The 22,866-nt window shown below is 38.1% G+C and overlaps 1 long non-coding RNA gene across 1 annotated transcript; it reads right to left on the bottom strand.

Moving 5' to 3' along the window:
* Positions 1-18,210, bottom strand: LOC143691979 (uncharacterized). Its single transcript, XR_013179807.1, has 3 exons — positions 18,089-18,210; positions 1,785-1,875; positions 1-125 (listed from the first exon to the last, which is right to left on the bottom strand). It is a non-coding gene; the product is annotated as an uncharacterized LOC143691979 (long non-coding RNA).
* Positions 18,211-22,866: the final 4,656 nt, after the last annotated feature.

The raw sequence follows: 22,866 nt of genomic DNA, 5'->3' as shown, positions 1-22,866 counted from the left end.
ATTCAAATTCTCCATGTGCTTCCTTTAAATGCTAGGGCTGAGAGCATTTGCCAGGAGAATAAAAATATGGATATGGGTGTAGAAGAACAGCACAGGTCTTCCCCATCCCAGGTAAGGACACCAACCTGCAGCAGGATACGGGTAAAAAGAAGGTGAGTAATTCACCTTTTTACATTCTCTTCAATGTCCTAGAAGAAACTTTTAGCTACAGGCACTTCCAATCAGATTTCATTCTCATACTTTTAAAAGTCATACTCCATAAAGCTTGGTTTTTTTGTGATGATGTTGGATTTTTGTTTAAGTTTTTTTTTTTGGTTTAAGTTTTTTTTTGTTTTGTTTGTTTGCTCATTTTTTATTCTTTTTTTAAAAAAATATTTTGGCTCCATTTTAAGTTAAAAATTTGTCTTTTTAACCCTTCTTAAGTCTTTGGTTTTATTCTTCCAGATATTGACTTGTCCACTTACCACATTGCGTAAGATTTGGCAAAAATTTTAGCTCATGATAATTTCTCTTACAGGATTATTACTACTTCTTAAAGCAAGCAACAGCAACAGAAAACCCCCAAAACACTTTCACATCACGTATTATGACAGGTTTGGAAGTTATGGTTCTGTTAGCTCTTCTGCATAGCTGCCAATGTTGCTTTACTTTTCTTCTTGTCTAATTAGTTTTAGACATTATTATTATTATTACTATTATTATTACTATTATTATTATTATTGTTATTGTTATTGTTATTGTTATTATTATTATTTAAGAATATCTTCCATTTTTGAGCTGACAGGTATCTGCAATCTGTGTATTATTTCCCCCCTAAGGAGGCTGTAGGGCCCAGCCCACAACTTCTAAAGAAATTCATGCAGAAGTACCAAGAGTGAGGGCAGAAACCCATTTCTGATTGCTACAATGAACAGGAATACTAATATTTTTATATGCTGCGTCTTCTTTATATAATTTCGCAGTGAAAATAAAATCTCTGGCTTGTAACACAGTATGTAAAAGGAAAGATGAGGCAAAAGAAGAAAAACAACAAAACCAAGGTGTTATGTGTTGATATCACCAATCATCTGAGGATATTTCTAAAGATAGTATCACAAAAGAATGAGGAAATATTTGAACAAGTGATTTTTAAATTGCATTTGCATTTCTTGTATGTTTTTCCAACAACTAATGATGCTACCTATTTTGTATGGTCGGTCCACTAACATATTACCACACAAATTTAAATATTTTAACTAAGCAAATGCACAAATACACTGTTGGAAGAGTGTAGGGATCTCTAAGTCACTCTGAACAGCCTTTTCAATACTTTTCAATACTACTAATACTTAATACTTCTGAAAGTTTGTTTCGTGCTCCATTAAAAATGACTGAAACTCTCAGAAAAGTATGTGAGACTAATTTTTTGCAAAATATTGAGGCAGGAAGAAAATTTCACAGTGTGTATGTTGTTAGTAGATCTGTGTACCATAATGATGACAGAATTTGTTAAAAAAAATTGTTAAAAAAACCCCAAAAACCAAAAAAAACAAATCCCTAAAAAAACAAATAAACAAACAAAAGAACTCGACCAAAACAAAACATTTTGGAATGTGGAAAGTGGAAGTGGGAATACCCAGATTTAAGTAGGTACTATTTGAAGGAAAATTAATGCAGGACAAAAGATCAGGGGTAATCAATGGCTGTGAAATGTCATTGATAAGCTCAGGTATCAGTGTTCCAGACCAGGCTTGTGACAGTGCAGCTGAAAAAGATAAACAGACAAATTTAGTATTTGTTTTTACCTTTGCTTACTTTGCCTTTGTGTTCATATTTTGTCACTGAGACTCTGAGAATTTCCCGTCTGATCTAAGTGTTAAAGCCTTGTCATCCCACCTGCAAAGACAAGAACATTATTTCCCAGCCTCTAGTTTTAAGTCTAAATGGTTTTGTTTTTTCTTTTTCTTTAAATTTGTTTGGCTGGATTCTGTTTGGGCTTTTTAAGTTTTAAGCTGACGAGAATTTTCTGCTTATTCCTTCTTTCTATCAATATGACTATACTTTTAATTTGACGGGTTTTTCAAAAAATAAATTTCCATGCATGAATACATATTAATGATCATATCATCATTGATACTGGGCTGGTTACAATTTTACAAATTGCCCCAAATTCTACCACAATGCTTGAGCAGTACTATGATAAGATTAATTCAGAGTAAAGGCAAAAATTGCTTCCTTATGTTTCTGAATATTTTTTCATTTTATTTTTGTATCTCTTTTTTCCTTGCTTCTTTTCCCAATGCAAAATACAATTCAAGCTGCATGAAATGTTTGAATGTAAGTTGAAAGAAAAAAGGTATTGGTATTTCAGTGGAAATGTCCACCTTTGCCAGCAAATATAAGAGATGAAGTAATGACTTTAAATTCCCAAACATTGTCTTGAAAAAATAGTAACAGGTTAACTTATGGAAAGAACTAATTTTGATTAAAAAATCAGTGCGCCAGAAAACTTACGTGAACAAAGACAAGTGGAACATCAAAAATTGTAATTTTATCAGAGAAATAAAAAAATTAATTTTGGTGCAGACCTCAGGAGGTCATTGAGTTTATTCTCTTGCTCTGAGACAGAACTGTATGCCCTTATGGCTTTCTTAGTAGATATATGACTAGACGGGAGATTCTTTTTATTTCTTCTAAGGATGGCCACAATAAAACTCCTAGCTTTAATTATGGAAAGTCATAGAAGAAATGAGCTCTTTTTTTCTACTTATTTGTCTGAAGAAAAATAGCAAATTCAGATGAGGAAATTCTCTCCTTTTGAGGAGAATAATTTTCCAAAAGGACATTGAAGCAAACACAAGGTGGATTTTTTGGATTTCTTGAGTGAGGTTGTGCTCTGAAACAGAAAGCGAAGGGTGAAAGGAGAATAGTTTTGTCTATAAATTGCTGAAGAGCCAATCACCTTTATTCCATCTTGATATCTTGCTCCACAGAGGGAGCACAACTTTGAGGACAGCAAAGGGAATTAAGAGCCAGATGCTGCTATGGCTCATTAAATTACCTGGTTCAAAAAAGATTTAAAGAAATGCAAATGAACACTAAAGTTATAAGGAGAGCAAAATAAAGCATTTACATCAATAGCCAAACTACAAATCTAAATATGGTTTAGGTTTTTGTGACAATCTATTCATTCAATTGTTCTCTCAGAGCAGGAACCCTCTCTTTCTCCGTGAGTTTTATTTCTGAAATCAGAAATATGCTGGTGGCATAAATGTTTTTTACATTTTACATCACATTACAGCCAGACTGTACGTTTTGATTTTGAAGTTGCAAAACTACTGGTGACTATAACTGAGAATTTCAATTTCTGTTGCAGAAACCAATAAGGGTTTTGTGTGTGCGCTGTGTTTGTTTCTTTGTTTCACTGGATCCTTTTTGTTTCTTGAGTTGTTTCCAAACATCCCTAAATATGAAAATCTGTGGTATAATTGTGCTAATTTTCAGAGATTTCAGATTTTAATTAGTTTATCTTAACTGTTAAAACTTCCCTTGTTTCAAATATGCAATGTAAGAATAATGAATTTGTGGCATGTGTGTCTCTCTTTTGTTTGCCTTTGATACTGCATCCTTTTTTTCAGTATTTTTTTTAATACAAGAGTTGCAGTAGTTACTATATATATGTATATGGTAACTTTATGTCTGAGAGTAAGAATTCCTAAGAGTTTGAGATAATCTGATCTTGTTGCAAAATTTATAGTATCTTTTTACCTGATGATGAAGAGGCAAGAAAATGGTAAGAAACCAATCATGGTGAGAAGAATAGTGGATTTGTCTTTCCAAACAAGCTGTGGGTCTGCTGGTGGATAAAACCAGCACTGGGAGAGAAAAGAAACAATAGGGAGGATTCCACTGATTGATGAATGGAAAAAGAGATTTGCTTTTACGAATAAACTTCAGGTTTGCTGAGAAATTAAATTAGACATTGAGAGATGAAAGGAACAATGGGGAAGAAAAACCCCTAAATTCTGTAAGAATTAAAAATTAAAAAGGAGGGTTGTACATTAGAGGGAAATCTTTGGGATCAGGTGTTCTGGGAAGCCTGAACCTCTCAAGTGCCTCAGCCAATGGGGAAAGAGAGAAGGGAAATGTGGCTGGGAAATTGGGATAAAAAGGAGGCTGCATCCTCCAAAAATGTAAGAGACCCCAGGGGAATGGCCCATGGCCTCTCCCTTATTGGAATAAAGTCAAAGGACTCCTCTGTCTCCTTTCTGGACAGAAACCTCCGGTGTTTGTGGGTGGATTTTCCTGACAATGGTAAAGAAAAGGAAAGTTACATGAGTAAAGATTTCAATCAGATTCTGATTATCAGATCACAGAATCAGAAAAATCAAGGCCAGGGAGGCTCTGTGGGATGAGGCCAGTGGTGTGAGGGTCAATAAGGCCAAGGGCCAGGTCCTACCTTGGGTCCCACCAACGCCATGGAGCACTCCAGGCTGGGACAGAGGGGCTGGGACAGGCCCTGGGGGTGCTGTGCCAGCAGCCGGGCACAGCCCAGGGGGGCCCAGGGGGCCGAGAGGCCGATGGCCCTGGGCTGTGCCAGCCCTGGGGTGGCAGCAGGAGCGGGGCAGGGCCCGTCCCTGTGCCGGCCCTGCTGAGGCCACACCTCGAGGGCTGGGTCCCCTCTGGGCCCTCACGCAGGCAATGGAGGGGCTGCAGCGTGGCCAGGGAAGGGAACGGAGCTGGGAAGGGAATGGAGCCCCAGGAGAGGCTGAGGGAGCTGGGCAGGGGCTCAGCCTGGAGCAAAGGAGGCTCAGGGGGCCCTTGTGGCTCTGCACGGCTCCTGCCAGGAGGGCACAGCCGGGGGGGTCGGGCTGTGCTCCAGGGACCAGGGACAGGAGCAGAGGGAACGGCCTCAGGCTGGGCCAGGGCAGGCTCAGGGTGGGCACAGCAGGAATTTCCCCATGGAAAGGGGGCTCAGGAACTGCCTTGGCACTGCCCAGGGGGGTTTGGAGTGCCCAGCCCTGCAGGTGTCACCTGGAGGTGGCACTCAGAGCCCTGGGCTGGGGACAGGGTGGGGATTGGACACAGCTGGGACTCCATGGGCTGGGAGGGATTTTCCAACCTCTGGGATTCTGAGGTAAACAACATATCAGAACACACCAAACTGCAGATATATGCTGGATATACCACATGTTTCTGTGCTGGTTTCTCCTGTAATTGTGAGGGTATGACTAACACAGGTAGTTTCCACAGACACAGCTGAGGAAAATGAGAATGTACTACCATCAAACCAGGACTCTGCTACCTCATGTGGACACAAGTCAGAATCTCCTGAACCCACCTTAACCCTTCACCCATCAATGCAAATTGCTTTAAGCAGGTTTTGAAGGCCAGTATCCTAATGACAGACTTCCACACCTTCTCTTTTCTTCTTTTTGACCTCAAAATAATTTGTAATAACCTTCTGGAGAAGCTGACACTGCAGACAAATATCTACCCAAGGTGGTAGGGCCTTTCTGCTGTAATATATTACCAATAGTTTATTCTTAAAATATATTTGGCCAAGAACCTAAATTCTATATTTACTTACTGGTCAATGTTTATATAACCCCCTTTCTTAGATTATTTTTTCTCTGAACTATTTTCCACAAGATAAAAGCTCTCTAGAGTGAAAATTAGAATTTTACTACTGTCATCCATTTTCATTACTGTCACTTTCAGAAATAATTGAAGGAAACTGCTAAAAAAGATGTACAGAATATCTTAGTTGCTGCTTCTCTGAATACATTTTAATCATTTCACCGGAAAAGACACTTTGCAGACTACATTTACAAAACCTAATTTTATTATGGTACATTAAGAACTGGTTAATTTTGTGAAACTCTTACAAATTGTTAATTCACTGCTTTATGTCAACCTGTGAAATTAGTAAACATTTCTTAGATTTTACAAGGAAAAAAATAATGGAATGATGTCACTGCTGTTAAAATTTGAGGTTATTATGAAACATGTTTGGGGAAAGAAAAATAATGCTTTGCTGGTAAAATAAAAGTCAGGGTAAAACTTGTCTAGCACTTTCTCTGTCCATTAGAGAATTTTCTTTTAACATTCCCTATAATTGGCTTTTTACATTACTTATATATTCTTAATAGTCAAAATCCTTTCATTCCCTACAATAACAGAAAAGCATTGTATGAATTAAAAAGAGCCAAAATCACCTTCAAAGAAAAGTGTGCAATCCTGCTGATTTCAGAAGTAGCTGCAAAAACCAGCTTGGTCAATCATTGTGAACACAATTTAACTTTGATACAATAAAAGAAAGAAAATTCTTAGAACGTTGGCAGGAGGGTGGTGAGTTGAACTAGATTCAAAGAAAAACATCAAGACTGCCAAAAGTGTGGGCTTAAGTTCATTTTTATTGTAATCTTACAGTGAAGGCAAACAAGAATTTTGTTTCAGACCTAGAGGACATTCAGTGTTGGGAACAGTGGCACATTTAATATCAAACACATGCTGGCTTACAGCACAGGTATTTGCCCAAATCTACTTTTTATTACAGTTTGGGTGCCCTATAGGGTTGAAAAGTCTTTATGTGATTAAAATATTTGCCTTGGGATCCATAGGAAACCTTGGATTAATGAAAATAAAAATTAATGATAAAAACTTAATCAAAATATCACCATCTCCAACAAAGTCTTGACCTAAATCAAGAAACGAATGTTTTGGTTCAGCCAATCAATTTATTTCTCAGCTCTGTAGCACAGGGCTACTACTTAATCAATCATCCCCTGACAAAGAGCATTTTGAAATTTCTTATTAGGACAGAGATGCGGGGGCTGTCAAGTTAACACCCATGAATTTCCCCTGAATTTCCTAAAGCAGCAGCACAGCACAAAAAGAGCTCAGTTTGCGAGTGTGCACACAATGATGGAATGCCATCCAGAGGGACCTGGACACCCCCAGGGGATCCCATGGGGATGTCAGAAGGCTGAACCAGGCCAGGGCTGGTGCTGCCCCTAGTCAGGGCAGCCCTGGGCTGGATCAGGGCTGGATCAAGGCTGAGCAGAGGGAGCAGCCCTGGAGGAGCCCTGGGGATGCTGTGGGGCTGGTCTGGGACCCCAAAGCCTGGGCTGGGCTGGGACCCCAAACTCTGTGCTGGGCTGGGACCCCAAAGCCCCGTGCTGGGCCCGGAGCCCAGAGCCCCGTGCTGGGCCCGGAGCCCAGAGCCCAGAGCCCCGTGCTGGGCCCAGCCCAGCGTGGGCAGCAGGGCAGGGGCGATTCTGCCCCTCTGCCCCTCAGTCAGAGCCCACCTGCAGAGCTGCCCCAGCCCTGGGCCAGCCCAGCAAGGAGCTGGAGCTGCTGCAGCCAGGCCAGAGGAGGCTCCAGCACGGGCAGAGGGATGGAGCAGCTCTGCCGGCAGCCAAGGCTGGCACAGCTGCCATTGCTCACCTGGGCAGGAGAAGCTTTGGCCTGAGCTCAGGGTGGCCTGGCAGGGCCTGAAGGGGCTGCAGCAAAGATGGACACAGACAATTGCCAAGGGCTGCAGGGACAGCAGCCGGGCAATGGCTGCCAGTGCCAGAGGGCAGGGCTGGCTGGGATCTTGGCAATGAGGAATTGTTCCCTGGCAGGGTGGGCAGGCCCTGGCACAGGGTGCCCAGAGCAGCTGGGGCTGCCCCTGCATCCCTGGCACTGCCCAAGGCCAGGCTGGGCACTGGGACACTGCGAGGTGTCCCTGGCATGGTGGCACTGGATGGGCTTTGGGGTCCCTCCCAAACCAAATCAAACCAAACCATCCTGTGATACTGAAGTTAAAGTCTGCACTTTATAAACTGAGATCCAACAGAGCACAGTGGTCTCCTTTATCCCAGTCTTGCCCAGAAAAGCAGATTCCAGCAACTTTCAGTGTTCATCTACCCCTCAGTGCTGAGATCCCAAACTCCTGCCTCCCCCTGGGCAATGAATGACACAGCATTGACCCCCTCCCCACAGGTACCCCAAGATAATACTATGTGATTAACTACAGACTTTCCAGCACAAATGACAGAAACAATCCTCAAACAATCTGCTAAATGCAATAATACTGATCAATTAAATATGAAATAACCCCGCTAATTTAATAGCCTACCAAAGCATTATTTTTTATGTTGTTCAGTTTGGATCTCTTAAGGAAATATGAGAAGTGGTCAGATATTCAAGAGTGACTTTTTAAGGGGGGAGGAAAAATATTCCTATTAAAGGATGCAATGCAAAATTTTGACATTTCCCAGCCTATCAGCACTTGAGAAGGGTGTAACCCTAAAATAACACAGCTGGTTGGTTCTTCTCACATTTCTCTACCTCCAAATACTTAAAAGGGGCTCCAAGAATTTACTGTAAAGTCAAATCTTACAGGAGCAGAAAGGAACCTTTGTCATCCACGTTTCATTTTTCTCCTGTTCCTTATAATTATTATGAATGGAAATTACATATGAGAGCATCTCTGACAGCCTTGCATATTTAAGGACCTTGTTATGTAGAGGAAACTCTCCTGTGCTGTAGTGCTGCTATAAATCTCCTTAAGGGGGATTATTTCATTATCAATTACAATAACAGTGTCAAAATTTGGCAGATCATTGGGAAGTTCTTTAAGAAAGACAGAACTAAAATTTTTCCCCCAGCTAAAAAATGTTTAGCATGAGAGATCCAGTTCCCATTTGGTACTCAGTAAAATAATAACATTTTGAAATGTGTGAGGAGGAAAGGTTTCAAGGTCAGACAGATACTTACTTAGGGGGAAAAAAATTAATTAAAAACTTGAATTAAAAATTTATTTACAATTATACGTTTTTGTTAGTAATGTTTATAAATTCTAGTATTCATTATATATATTTTAAGTAACAGGAATGTTAAGTATAAATGTAATAGTTCAGAAACTATTTTAATTTTCCATCTACTATTACAACTCATGATTTCCTGACTGCCTAAATAATTTCAAGATAATCTGATAAGCACAGATTTTATTTTTTTTCTCAGAAATGGAAAAAAAGAGTGAATTGAACTGTGTTCAACAGTTAATTAAAAGCAGCATTTTTATAGGTATAAGTTCAAACTAGGCAAAACTCTTCGAAATGGAAATATGCCTTTACCTTGTGATGTGATTCGGGGAAAAAATGTATAGCCAAAAAATTTAGTTTATAGTAATCACTGTCTTAACAGTAAAAAAATTATCAAAGATTTTTATACAAGAGGTATTTTTTTTTTCCTTCTTATCCTAAATTTGACTTTCTTCCCTCTTCTTTCATGTTGTGTTTTGCAAGGCTCTTTAAAAAGTGCCCCAGAATCCTGAATTCAGTGGGAAGTTCATTACTCACTTCAGCAGCAAATGCTTGGTAGCTGAATCATTGTGAAAATCCCACTACACTTTAATTATATACAGTAAGCTGAAAGCTTTTTTTCTTCTTTTTGGACTATGTATGCTTTTAACACGTGCGTGTGAATCACACACTTGGATTCCACTGGTGGTTGGTTCTCTTGCTGAAACAGAAACAGAAATAAATTCTGCTACTAGGAACATGATCAAGAGCTTTTTATGTTGTCAGGAAAAAAAAAAAAGAAGTTTCAGATTTATTCTTTTTCATTTTTGTTTTTCCTTATCAGTTTTTGCTGTTCAGAATGGCAATGGGGGCATAAACTCAAATTATCTGCAGTTGAGGAATAAACTGTTCTTTAAACACAAATAACAAAAGGAAAAGTATATCCAAACAGCATCACCATCTAGTCTGAAAACCTTTTTTGCAGAGCTCAAAATACTTAGCGAAGAAAGACATTGTTACGTGAGCACTGAATTCTGATTCCTTATTCACATTAGAAATCTTGGTGTCCTTTTGAATGCTCACTTCTACAAAAATGTAAAAATAAATTAAATTACACTTCAGATTATTTACTTTAAATGTTAGCACACTAATCTTTCCTGTAATATATGGTACAAGATTCATCCAGAGCATATAATACATTTTTTTATTAAGAATTAAACCAAGTTATCACTGTGGTTTGTTCTGCCAAAGTAAAAGCCCCTTACCAGTCAAATAACTCAGAGATATTTATTTTCTTTAAGATTAACAGACTCTAAAAAAATTTAGTAAGATTTTGAGTCTTGAGATAAAACCTCAAAATGGGTCTATAAAACTTCATGTGCATATTCATGTAATTAGTAATGTTTAAAACTTAAAATATTTTTGTCTTATCTTCTTTCCTTAACAGCACAAAGAAAATTGGTAATTTGCCTACTTTCCAGAGTTTTAAGCACTTGCAAAAAAATTTGAAGCCCAACTTTAAAAGTGCCATACCAGAAATGGCAAAGAACGTATATGCTGGGTATTCAAACCATAGAAATACAGAACAAAAGATTTCTTTTGAATATACATTTCTCAGTATTATCCAGAAGAATAATAGAGCATGGAAATAAAAGTATCCTGTAATGAATGGACCTTTCATCAAAAATAGCCCATTTTCCACTAGGAAATGCATTGGGACTGTGTCACCTGAGGGGAAGGCATGGGGCAGCTGAGTAAAGGGGGTGGGAATTGACACCCTGGAGGGAAAAAGAGGCAGTTGAAATTAAGGAAAAGATGATGCAAAACTGATTGGCTTTGACTGGACAAGATATCCCAGTGATTGCAGGTAAAATGAGATGTACAAAAAGTAATTTTTGCTGACCTGAAACTCACCAGTATATGACCTACTTGTGAAATCTTTCTCTTTTTAAATTACTGCAGGAAAAGTTGTCATTCAGATATTTATATGTGAGTGGAGAACAGAGGGAGGATTTCTGAGGGTGGGATGATCGTGCCTGGAGCACATTAGGAACTTAATTTTTAATTTCATTTCAAGCCATCCTACATTCATTTAAAATAAGCTATTTTTCATGGAATACTCTTCAAAAGGAAAAATCAAAAGCTAGAAAGGTTTCTAAAGCCAAAGGGTTTTAATTCAACAGTCACCCAGAAAAAGAAGTAATACAGAACTTTGGAGTAAAAGTGATAGATGTTAAATTTAGCAAATATTATTCCGACATATCTCCAAAGTTCAGGTTTGATATTCTAAAACAATTAGAGAAAACTAAAATGTGAAATCTCATGGAACCATTAATTCCATCTTAGTGACAAAGAAAAGAATGTGAGATCTACAGATGAGCCCAGAAAAGCTTATTTAAGAAGGATTTTTGGATTTCATCTTCAAGGTTTTGATTGCCTGATTAATTAAAAGAACAGCAAGAATTTTGCAATGATGTAATGGCTTACTTAAAAAAAAAAAAACTTTCAGCGCTCAGATTTACTTCCCATCTCCAGAATGGTTGGTTTTGTGGTGCTTTTTTGCTTCTCATCTCGTTTTGCTTCTTCAGGTATGAATTTTTATATACATATAAATTTAAAGGGGTGGAGTTTCTGCTTTGAGTTTCTGACCAAAGATTTCAAAGGAGAATGCATCAAACATCTTTTGAGTCCTATCAGTTCAGAATAAGTGATGGGGTTTTTTCAGGGGGTCTGAAGCAAGGAAGAACATTTTGACCTGGGTTTTATTTTTGGTTGGGTTTGTTTTTTGGTTTTTTTTTAAATTTATTTTGTGAGATTTCTGGTGTTGTTGGTTTTTTGGGGGTTTTTTGGTTGTTTTTTTTTTTTTTTTGTCTGTGTTTTTGGTGGGGGTTTTTTTGTGGGTTTTTTTTTGTTTGTTTGTTTTTTTAGTTTTTTGGGGTTTTTTTCCTGAGATACTGAACATCTTTGGGGAAGACATAAATTTCCCTGACTTTCAGTGACTGCACAGCCAGGCCCTGGTTTGTTTTTCAGCTTATTGCACAGGGCTTGATCCCATCAAAGCCCCATAAAGTGAATAACAAAATCTCCCTGCCAGCGATGGGCTTTGGAAAGCCCTTTTGCCTGAGATTGAGAAAACAGATTTTTCAAAGGGCATTTGGCAGGCAGTACTGAGATAGAGATCACAGCAGCGAATATTTAGGCACTTTGTCAGTGAGGAGAATCCACTCTGCCACACAGGTGCCTTGGAAAAGGGCTCGGGGGAATTAGCAGAGATCTGCTTTGACCTTTCAAGAATAAATGAGGAAAGGGTACATAAAAGCATAGGATCAGCCTTGCTGTGTCACGCTGAAGCAATTGATGTTAAAGAAGAAAGCCAAGGGTGATAACAATAGCTGCTCACAGCTAACCAGCTATCCTCTAGTTTGAAATTGTTGCCTCAAAAGGCCTGCCCGGCTTTTAGCCAAATTTAAGTGTGTTTTTTGAAGAAGAGATAATGTTACATCTTTGATTTGAATTGCTTCCAAAGGACATCTCCACCGTGTGTTTGTTCTTGCCATTTGTGTTGGTGGGTGTAGCTTCCTCCCCCTGTTCCATCCTAGGGTTTCCCGGGTGTGTCAAATGAAGAGGAATGACATCCAAAAGCATTTAAAACAGGTGATCCTTTACCTTAAAATTCTGCTCCCTGGGACTCAGAGATGGGGTGGTATCCTGATTTTCTGTCTGGAGTGTAAAGTCACCTTGCCCATCAGTCAGATCTCCTCAGAGAAGAGCACTGACTCGTGTTGCAGGAGCTTCAGACCCCTCCTTCTCTCTGTCTCTCTATGCACAGCTATTTCACTTCAGCTCTCATCATGTATTTAGCAGATGATGATCCGAAATCACCTGACAGATCAGACCTATCCCATGGACTTTGCTGGAGTTCTGCTGACCAGCTGGGCACAAGGATTTTCTTTACTGTGGAGGGTGAGGAAAAGTGAATAATTCATCTCACCCTTAATCCGAAATCTCATCCGACCTAAAGCAGATCAGATCATTTAGACGAAAATCCCTCTCCCATGGCTGAGGAGGGGAATGTTGTTGTCTAACCCTGCAGCATTAAGGATGTGAAAAGCAGTTGGAATGATCTGGTTTTTCTAAATCATTTTGTTTCTTAATACATCTTAAAAGTCATTAAAACAATGTAGCCTATTGACTTCTTCTACCGGTGACCTTGTATTTTTCATATATTTTTGTGTTTCTGTGAAGTTAAGCACTTATTCACATATTGGAGTGCACACAGAGACTCAACTCTATATGAAATAATTTATGTCAAAACCCATTAGCATCTAATTTTTTTTCTTTATTTTGTATTTTTTAATAACCATTATTGTATTCTGAGAATACAGGAATAAGATTTCCCCCTAGACAAGTATTGTTTTGATTTAGTGGTTTCCATGTGGTAAATTGCTAATTATTAATCTTTTTTTTTTTTTTTTTCTGGGCAAATAGAGTAGATTTTGTTTAGGATTATTTTAGTTTCATTTTCTTCCCTGGGGAATCTTTTTTAGGGGGAGTCATGCTTGTAGTAAAATAATGTCCTTTAATTTTTATAAAATTAACAATTTTAACACAATATAACATTTAATAATTACCAGAACTTCCATTTTTTGTAAGCCATTGAAGGGTTTTTCCAAAGTGTAATGAGTTATATTCACTTTTCTGAGCCAATTCATGGATTCATAAGGACCAAGTTTTCACTAACTCAAATTTTATAAACCAAACAGTTTTACAATCTTAAACCAAAGCCCACTGAAGTGGATTAGTCTCAAAGATAGAAAGGGTAATACACAGAAGAAAAGGTTTAAGGGTTCTATAAATACTGTAGAGGAAAAAGTGTTGGAGATATTGATTTGCAATAATTAAATAATGAAACTTCCAAAAAAAAAAAAAAGTCTTTTACTCAGGCAAGTTTAATTTAATAGGGAATAGGATGCTTGACCCTGCTAGCAAGCTCTTTAACATTATGAAGTATATCACACAGAAAGTATTCTTGATTATTGACTCAATAAAAATGTTAAGAGGAAGAATGTAGACAGAACAGTGAGAAATAAGCATGAAAGATTTTCTGTCATAAAGATTCCTGACTGTGCATAAATGGGGATGTGTTTACCACGAGCACCATAGGCAGATCTTCATTCCTGTGAGCAGAACTGCTCGTGTTACTTAATTTAACTGATTTGGCATCAGATCCTCTACCCCTACAGCTTCAGCATACACTGCAGAAAGAAAAAAACACTGATCTTAATTAGGGTTTGATTTTTTAGTGACATTTTTTAGCTGCCATAAATGCTTCTTTCTAAGTGTTCCTTTGTTATAAAAGCAGTGGCTGTGGATTCCTATAGTTTTTTTTCATAAATTTAACACTTTTAACTAAATTTTTTCTTGGGCATTTATCTCACAAATAGTTATAAGGGTCAGAGTTATTCCAAAGAAACACCATTTTTCCTGTTTTCCTCAGCCTCAAGTTATCCTCTGAGAGTAATTATTTTTAAAATTAACAGGGCATTATAATGTAATCTGAAAATTTCATATTTGTTTTTTATTCAATTTTGATGTTAGCGAAGCGATGCTTTCAAAAAAATTGTTTATATCCTTGCAGTATTTAAATCCCTGTCACAGTCTGTAATGATCTTTGAAATCACAATCTGAGCCCTGTCATTATACAACCATGTTTCATCTTGAGAAAAGGTACTTCCAAGATTGTGTAGATAATGCTAAAATTATGTATTTTAGAACTTCTATTCCATTTCATAACTGCAAAAACAAGGGACTAACTTCCAGTATTGGCAGAGTTTTATTTATGTGGGTTATTCTTGCAGTTCCCCTTAGAAAATGAAAACTGCACAAAAGAAGAGCAATAAAAAGTAAAAAGCCTTTTTTTTTTCCTCCTAGTGATATAATTTCATCAAATGAAAAAAACACTCCAAGTGTGGAACATAATAAGTAGGCACAAATATTATGTGTTAGGATTTTCAGGTTGCTGAAATAACAGTTATATTCCACTGCATGTTACGAGGGAAAAAATTCAGGAGTAGGATTTTGCTGATTGCATAAATTAATTTCAGGCCACCTAAAAAAATACAGTATTACATTTCAGTAATTGATTCTGAGTTTACTTGCAAATATTTTAAAAAACAGCTGGTCTCTGAAAAGTGGAATTAAAACTAAGACAGGAGTGTATGTTTAGATTGACTTAAAGTTCAAAACACATCCATCTCTAAGTCTCTGCCTGTGCTTAAGTTCTCCAGACATGATGCTGATTTTTAGATTTTTCACCTCTTCCCTGAGAAAGGGATGGGTTGTGTGAAGAATCAGTTTCATTGAACAGGTATTCAATCTTTTTTCTTCAAATTATATCCTATTTTTGCAAAAAATTCAAGATTTTACTTTAAATATACCTCTGCATTCGATAGGTATTCCCCCAGGAATATCAGCACAATCTGTTTTACCCCTCCAAGACTGAAATTGGACTGAGAAAACATGACAGAGTACACACTACAAAAGTCACTAAATTTGTGCTACATTTACTTTATAAATAACTTTCCTTTGAACAGTCAGGATTAAGGAGAAAAACCCAGCAGCTGAGATTGACAATAACAAAATGAAGCATCTGTAGGAAAGGCTTAATATATTTATTTAAAATTCTCCTGCATCTTGGCCTTTAAAAATCAATTGACAGCTGGTCCTTTTGAGTCTTTGGGTATTTTCTGTGGACATGTGTTGTCCCCCATCACAAATAAAACTAAATGTTTACGAAATTGACTTGTCACATTGATAGGCACAGAGGGAATATTCCAGTTTGGTTTACACAGCCAGCAAAGGGCAAATCTGGCTTGGTCATTTCACACAACATGATCAATTATCTAATTAGTAAATTAGTAATGAGAAAGGAAGGGAAGGGAGGGAGGGAGGGAGGGAGGAAGTGGCGGAAGGAAGTGGCGGAAGGAAGGAAGGAAGGAAGGAAGGAAGTGGCGGAAGGAAGTGGCGGAAGGAAGTGGCGGAAGGAAGGAAGTGGCGGAAGGAAGGAAGGAAGTGGCGGAAGGAAGTGGCGGAAGGAAGTGGCGGAAGGAAGGAAGGAAGTGGCGGAAGGAAGTGGCGGAAGGAAGTGGCGGAAGGAAGGAAGTGGCGGAAGGAAGGAAGGAAGTGGCGGAAGGAAGTGGCGGAAGGAAGTGGCGGAAGGAAGGAAGGAAGTGGCGGAAGGAAGTGGCGGAAGGAAGGAAGGAAGGAAGGAAGGAAGTGGCGGAAGGAAGTGGCGGAAGGAAGTGGCGGAAGGAAGGAAGTGGTGGAAGGAAGTGGCGGAAGGAAGTGGCGGAAGGAAGTGGCGGAAGGAAGTGGCGGAAGGAAGGAAGGAAGGAAGGAAGGAAGGAAGGAAGGAAGGAAGGAAGGAAGGAAGAGGAAGGAAGGAAGGAAGGAAGGAAGGAAGGAAGGAAGGAAGGAAGGAAGGAAGGAAGGAAGGAAGGAAGGAAGGAAGGAAGGAAGGAAGGAAGGAAGGAAGGAAGGAAGGAAGGAAGGAAGGAAGGAAGGAAGGAAGGAAGGAAGGAAGGAAGGAAGGAAGGAAGGAAGGAAGGAAATGTGTTATTTTCCTCTGCCCAATGAAAAATCTGAAAACTACCATTAAGCACTTAGCTTTACTTGATTTTCCACAAGATTTATGTCCAATAGAGCCCCTTTATGTCTGTCCTTTCCCTGTGTTGTGGTTTATCCTCACCTCCTTGACCTCCTTATCCTCTGCTTCCAGGCCACTGGTCCTCTTATTCCAGCAAGGTGATTATGTGCTCACCTGAGGTAGAATTGCCCCAGTAATTGCATTTTTTTTTCCAGATTTTTTTTTTACCAGTTTTTCCAGACCTCACTAGGTCAGGAGGGAAATTCCAAAACGTTGGAGATGCCAAGTGTTACAGGATCTCTCTCACACTATGCCCCACTCCCTGCTTCTCACACCTATCCATCCTTGAGACAGATCTTGGGTGATATTCTTAAATGAGTTTTTTTTTTGCCTTGAGGTTTGGCACACACCCAAGAGCATTGCAATAGGGACATGAGGGTTTGAACGTGCCACAGAAATTAAAACTCCTCTGTTTTAAATAATCTGAGGGAGAAAGGGGAGGTGAAGGGGAAAAGGATGGGTAAAGAACAGGTAAATTGCCCGTCCTTGTCCCCACAGATTGGGTCCCTGTGGAGAAAAGGATAAGGATGTAATTATTAATATTTTTTAAAGGGTTGCTTCCAAAAGCACAGAGATGATGGCAGTGCTGGGCACAAACACCAGGTTAGGCTGACAACCAACAATTTTCTCATATCACAGGCCAGTGATACAGCAAAATGATCATCCTAACCCAGCCCTCAGAGACAACAAACACCATGTCAGGAATTCTGATTTATTTCAATAAACATGCCCTGCATGGCACAAGGTGAGAAGATGTGCAACAAACAACCCTGAGAGCAAACAAATCAACATTGTGATCAGTAACTGATCATCTAATGCAAAAAATGTTGATAACATTATTGTTTTAACGTACTTTGGTCAGAGCTGTCATTATCTCAAGCCTTTCATGCACCACATTAGGATCCAAGAGGGACTGTGGCGTATCAGGAGGGTAAAAGTAAGAAAATTCATGGTTTGGGATCATAATTTTAATGAGTGAAATAAAATAAGGTAAAAAAGTAATAGTAAAAGTAATATTAATAAATTGAAATGAAAAGAAAAAAAAAAAAAAAAAAAAACAAACTGAAGGAGAGAGAAATGAAACTGGAGAGAAATGAGAGATGCAAGTTACAAAACTCTGCTCACAACCTGCCAGAGGAAAAAGAGACGGGAAAAGGGAAAAGGGGGAAGATAAAAGGGAAGAGGAAAAAGGGAAAAGGGAAGAGAGAAAAGAAGGGAAGGGAAGGGAAGGGAAGGGAAGGGAAGGGAAGGGAAGGGAAGGGAAGGGAAGGGAAGGGAAGGGAAGGGAAGGGAAGGGAAGGGAAGGGAAGGGAAGGGAAGGGAAGGGAAGGGAACTTTGAAATTCCATATATTTTTATGGAATCAAGTTAGCAGTTTAGCATAAGCTTGGTAGTCTAGATAATAAAGATTATTGGTTTTCTTTGTGTTTATCCATAATGATGATTTAGAGTTTGGATTCTGTTCTGAGTGTCAAAGGAACGAGAGAGCATTTTGATAAAAACCTGCTTTAAAAAAAGCTCTTACTCTTTTTAATGTGTTTTAGCATGCTATCAACTTACTCGGTTGGCTAATTACCATTTACTAGGGAAAGTAATTAACATCTATTGGTTACCTTGTATTTCTGCAGGCGTAGGAAGAGGTGGACTGGAAAGGAGGTGAAATCCTTAAACAAAATGCTCACTGTTCTCCAAAGCCGTTCACTGGATATGGGAGGGTTCACAATTTCAGCAGTCCTAATGATGATAAGAAAGATATCTGACCCACACCAGTTTTCCACTTCAAAAAAACCCCTTACATTACAGCTTTTATGGCTTTTGCCACTTAAATCTATCCCTTGCTATGAAGACACCCTTTGATCCCAGGATCAGTGTAAGAACATCTGTGTGTCACCGAGTTTGAACAAATTCATCTTTCTGAAGTGTTCATTAGTCCAAAGTAATGGCAATATTATTATCTTGGATGTGTACAACCCATACCCAGGCAGGGTGCAGTGCTGCTTCCAGCTTGGGAACTTCCTCCTTCTGGCTGGGACAGAGTGGGAAGTGCTGGTGTAAAACCCAAAAAATGCAATCAGACCTTCCATTAAAACTTAAATAGTACCACCATTAAATGCCATGAAATTACCATTAAGTGCCAGAAAATTAAATTGTTCCTCATCATTAAAATGCTTCCTACAAGCAGAATGCAGGACATGCCTGGAGAGACAGCACCCCTACACTGGAAACTTCTGCAAGACCTGAGGTGACAAAATCTTAGGAATCATCTGTGACAGAAGCTGTGTGATACACAAGAGCCTAGAGTGATATTTAATTTCTAAATATTGTCTGAGAGGGAAAAAAGAGGGAGATTTTTTCTTTTTTTTTTTTTTCTAATTAAAAACAACTTGCTTCAATAATTTACTTCTAATTATCCCAATATTATCACCCAAATAGGAAAAAATGGCAACCTAAAGCTGGAAGAGACTGCCATATTTTCCCTCTGTTCAATAAGAAGCTGAAAACCAACTTACAGGGCTTCTGTGAAGCATTTAAAGTAAGTAATAACAGCGTTTTGTCACTAAGATTATTTTCTATTGTAGCCTGCATCACTGAAAATACAGACATACATCTTTTATAATGTCTATCCCAGTGACTCAATTAAGTGTTCTTAAACTACTGGAATGGAGAAAACACCTTAAACAGTAAATACTTTTAAAACTGCTCCGTGGAGACTACTTCAGCCTCAAAGAACAAGGAGCATCTGTTGTTCCAAAGTCCTCCTCCACAGGGTAACAGGAGGAAGAAAACACTCTGTTTTACCACTAGAAACACTACTGCACACAGTGCTCCTCTCCCAAACATCAGGAACAATGCCAAATTGCCTTTTGGACTATCAAATTAATGAGCAGCTCTTTCACAGGCTCGGATGAGAGCAGAATTTAACGTCTTTGATGCACAATGTTAGCCATTTGCTGCTAACCTGGGACTAAATTAATTAATAACAAGTCCTTCACGTACAGGGTGCATCCTTCAACAAGCCTCACCCTCAAATTTTATTTCCTTTAAAGTTAGCTTAGCAATATTTCTGGGACTACAGCTAGAAATTAGTCTCTTTTCCTATGTGTATAAATACCAATTGCTGTCTGTATTTTCCTGTACAGCAAAAGTAATGCCTCATTTAGAGAGTGACATCAGAGAAGAAAAGATATTTCCTTATCTAAGCTCACTGAATTTTTGAATTTTTAGAAGCCTGAGAATTGTTTTCTGGCTTGGGTGATGGAACTTTTTTTTTTTTTTTTAAATATATATTTTAGAAAATATGTGTGATTCTCAATGAATTATTCAACAATTGGAAAAAGTAGATAAATTTTTCTACAGATCATTTTAAGGAGAGTTGGTTGGTTTTTGTTTTTTTTTTCCCTTATCAATGGCTCTCACGTTGCATTAATTAATTGCTATTAAAAGCTTCCATAATCTTTTAATTTCTCCTGCAAATCCATTTTTTCTAATCTTATTGAAATGACTTAGAGTTCTGTCTTTACTGAGCTGTGGGGGCCGGGGGGAGAGGTGTTTTTATGTCCTTTTTGAGACTTTTTGGGGATGCAGGGTTACAAAGGCTGAATCTGTCATGTGGCACGGACAGTCTTATATTTTCCAGATATACATTTTTGATTGAACAATATCCTTAATAGAAAGTAATTACTGTTTCCCTTTCCTTGCTTTTATGGCAAGCATAGGCCCAGCAAAAGATAAATCAAGTTAAAAGCTTTAACCTTCCTTCAAGGAATCCATTTCTTTGTCATCCAGAGGAAACCTGCAAAATAGGACCAAAATGGCACAATAAAACTAATGAAATTCAATGGTGTGAAACAGATTTCTGTACTAAAAATCTGCACACCATCTATTCCAGTGGTTTATGTGGTCCATGGGAGCATGGGAGGTTAAAATGTGCAACTCAGGGTGGAAGTGGAAAGGGAAAGGAGAAGGGGCAACTCCAAACATAAATCCACAGATACTGAGGTGTCCTGTGCTTTTTGTGCTAAAACATGGTGAATCTTTGCAGAATTATGTATCTAAAAGATGAAGGGACAAAGTTTGATGGGCTACTTCCATATCCCTGACTGCACATACTCAAAATCTCTCTTCAACTACTCAAATTTTAGTTTGGTAAATTTTGATAGATTATACAAGTCCAAGAAACTCTGCTTCAGGCCACAAGGAAAAGAAAAAAGTCTTTTATCTGTGAAATTGTTTTCTGTTTGGTTTTGTTTAGTTTTATCTGTGTTTCTCCCCAAGGAAAAGAAAAAAATGACAGGAAAAACACAGAAGGAAAGTTGAAGGTTGGAATTCATCATTTGTGTTCATAGAGAAGATTAACAAATGATAATTACTGAATGTCTGAAAGAAAAATGTACAGGTAGTAACTTGTCTTATCTATGCTAATAATGTGTTTCTATGAATCTCTGTGATTTGACTTTATGACTGATGATGAATTTTAATAATCACAGCCCAGCATAATTTGTCAAATTAAAGAAATATATAAGATTTTTATCTTTTATCTTCTCTACGTTAATTTATTTGTCTCAGAAGTAACAAAACTCTGGCAAAACAAGTGAAAAAAAAAACAAACCTTCAAAATGAGAGAACCTAGTGAAGAACTACCAGTCTAAATTTAATGTAGATAATGTCATGATGAATTGCCCTGTTTATCAAAGTCTTTTCTTCCCTTCCATGGTGAACCCATGGATCTGAGCAAAAGCCTGAGTTCTATTCCCAGATAAACAGCCCACACCTGACACAGAAACAGTTTTAGTTCCAGCAGTGCCATCCGCTGCAGAGCTCGGTATAAAATTTTTGATCTTTATTATTCTTTAATCTTGGAAGAGTGTTGCCCAAAATAATTTAAAAAAACCAAAATCATTGACTCAAAAAATCCCCAAAGACCACAAGCACACAAAACCCACCAAAACCAATGAGCAAAATTCAAAACAAACAAGAAACCAAAGAAACTTGTGTTTTGAATCACTTTTCTATGTAAACCATTTAATAACTTCCTTGATTTTTTTTTAAAGTAATAAAAAATTTTGTAGATTTTTTACTTTACAATATATTATAAATAGAATTTAGCCAACAAAGACTTTTGCACTCTTCTGCCTTATGTTCAATAAATAAAGCAAAAAACCCTTAATTAGTTTTTACACATTTCTGAAGAGGTGTTTGTGCACGCTGTTTGTGCGCTCTTTGACAGGATATAGCAGAGAATCTTAGAAATCATTCAGTGGAAATCCATTAATCAAACAAACAACACATTTGGGCAGAGAAAACGACTTTCAAACTAACACACGAAGCTGTCACCATTTCCTTCTTTATATAAAGAAGCCTTTCAAAGGGCACAAACAAGTCATTACCAATAAACTTCCTTCATATTTCCAAACATCACTCTGAGTAGTAGCACCTAGGTGCTAGAAATAGCAGAAGATTTTGAGTTTCATCCTAAATTCCACCTAATAAATTAATGGTATTTCAAAGAAACCATTGGCTGAGGACTCGCATTACTTAATTTCTCACTGAATAGAAACACATGTCCTTTTAATGTAGCCTGCTATAGTTTCAGTTTGGTATTTTGCAATATTTCCACAGTTGTTCCTCTTTCTGCGTTGTTCCAGTCCTCCTAACATTTCTGCAATAAACATCTACGAGGAGGTCATTTCTGCATTTCATTTAATGTCACTTCTGAGAGTCTCCCTTGCATCTGTTACACTGAAAAGTTGTTTGCCTGGTCAGGAATCAATATCACCCCCATTTATTTAAAAAAAAAAAAAAAAAGAGTGGCCACAGAGAGGATCCATTTATTTTGCCCAGAGCAGGGTGGTTTGAGAACACACTGGTGTTTTTGACCTTAACTGTAATTCCAAAGTTAACAGAGCAGACGTGTCCTGTGGGATGTGTCACCTTGGGCTGCACTGTCAGGACATCAGAAGCTACAAGCAAAATGTGTGAATCAGGTGGGAACTAGCTCTAGGAATCTATTGCAATATAGTGCAAGGCAAAAAAAAAATAATCATATAAAAAAAAAAAAGAATTAAAAGAGAACTGAAAATTATGTAATGTTTTCCTCAAAAATAGGTCTCTCATCAGGTTAATAATGGAGTAAATTGTGTGATGGGACTCTGGAAACATAACAGGGAAAGTCTGGGACAGGGAGCTGAGTTCCCAAGACCTTCACTGCTCTGAGGTGTCTATGAAGAGGAAATTCTGCCTTAAAAAACAATCAATCAATCCCAAGGCCCCCAGATACCCAATGAAAACCTACTTAGGTAACCTAAAAAGCACCTCCATTACATTAATTTATTAGCACTATCTAAATTGTTTCCATGTAAGAGATATTTCAGTTTTCTTGAATGGTAATACT

This window comes from Agelaius phoeniceus, chromosome Z (genome assembly GCF_051311805.1).
Source record: "Agelaius phoeniceus isolate bAgePho1 chromosome Z, bAgePho1.hap1, whole genome shotgun sequence".
NCBI classification, from domain to species: Eukaryota; Metazoa; Chordata; class Aves; order Passeriformes; family Icteridae; genus Agelaius; species Agelaius phoeniceus.
Note: the sequence above shows the minus strand (reverse complement) of the source record. Positions and strands in the feature narration are given on the sequence as shown.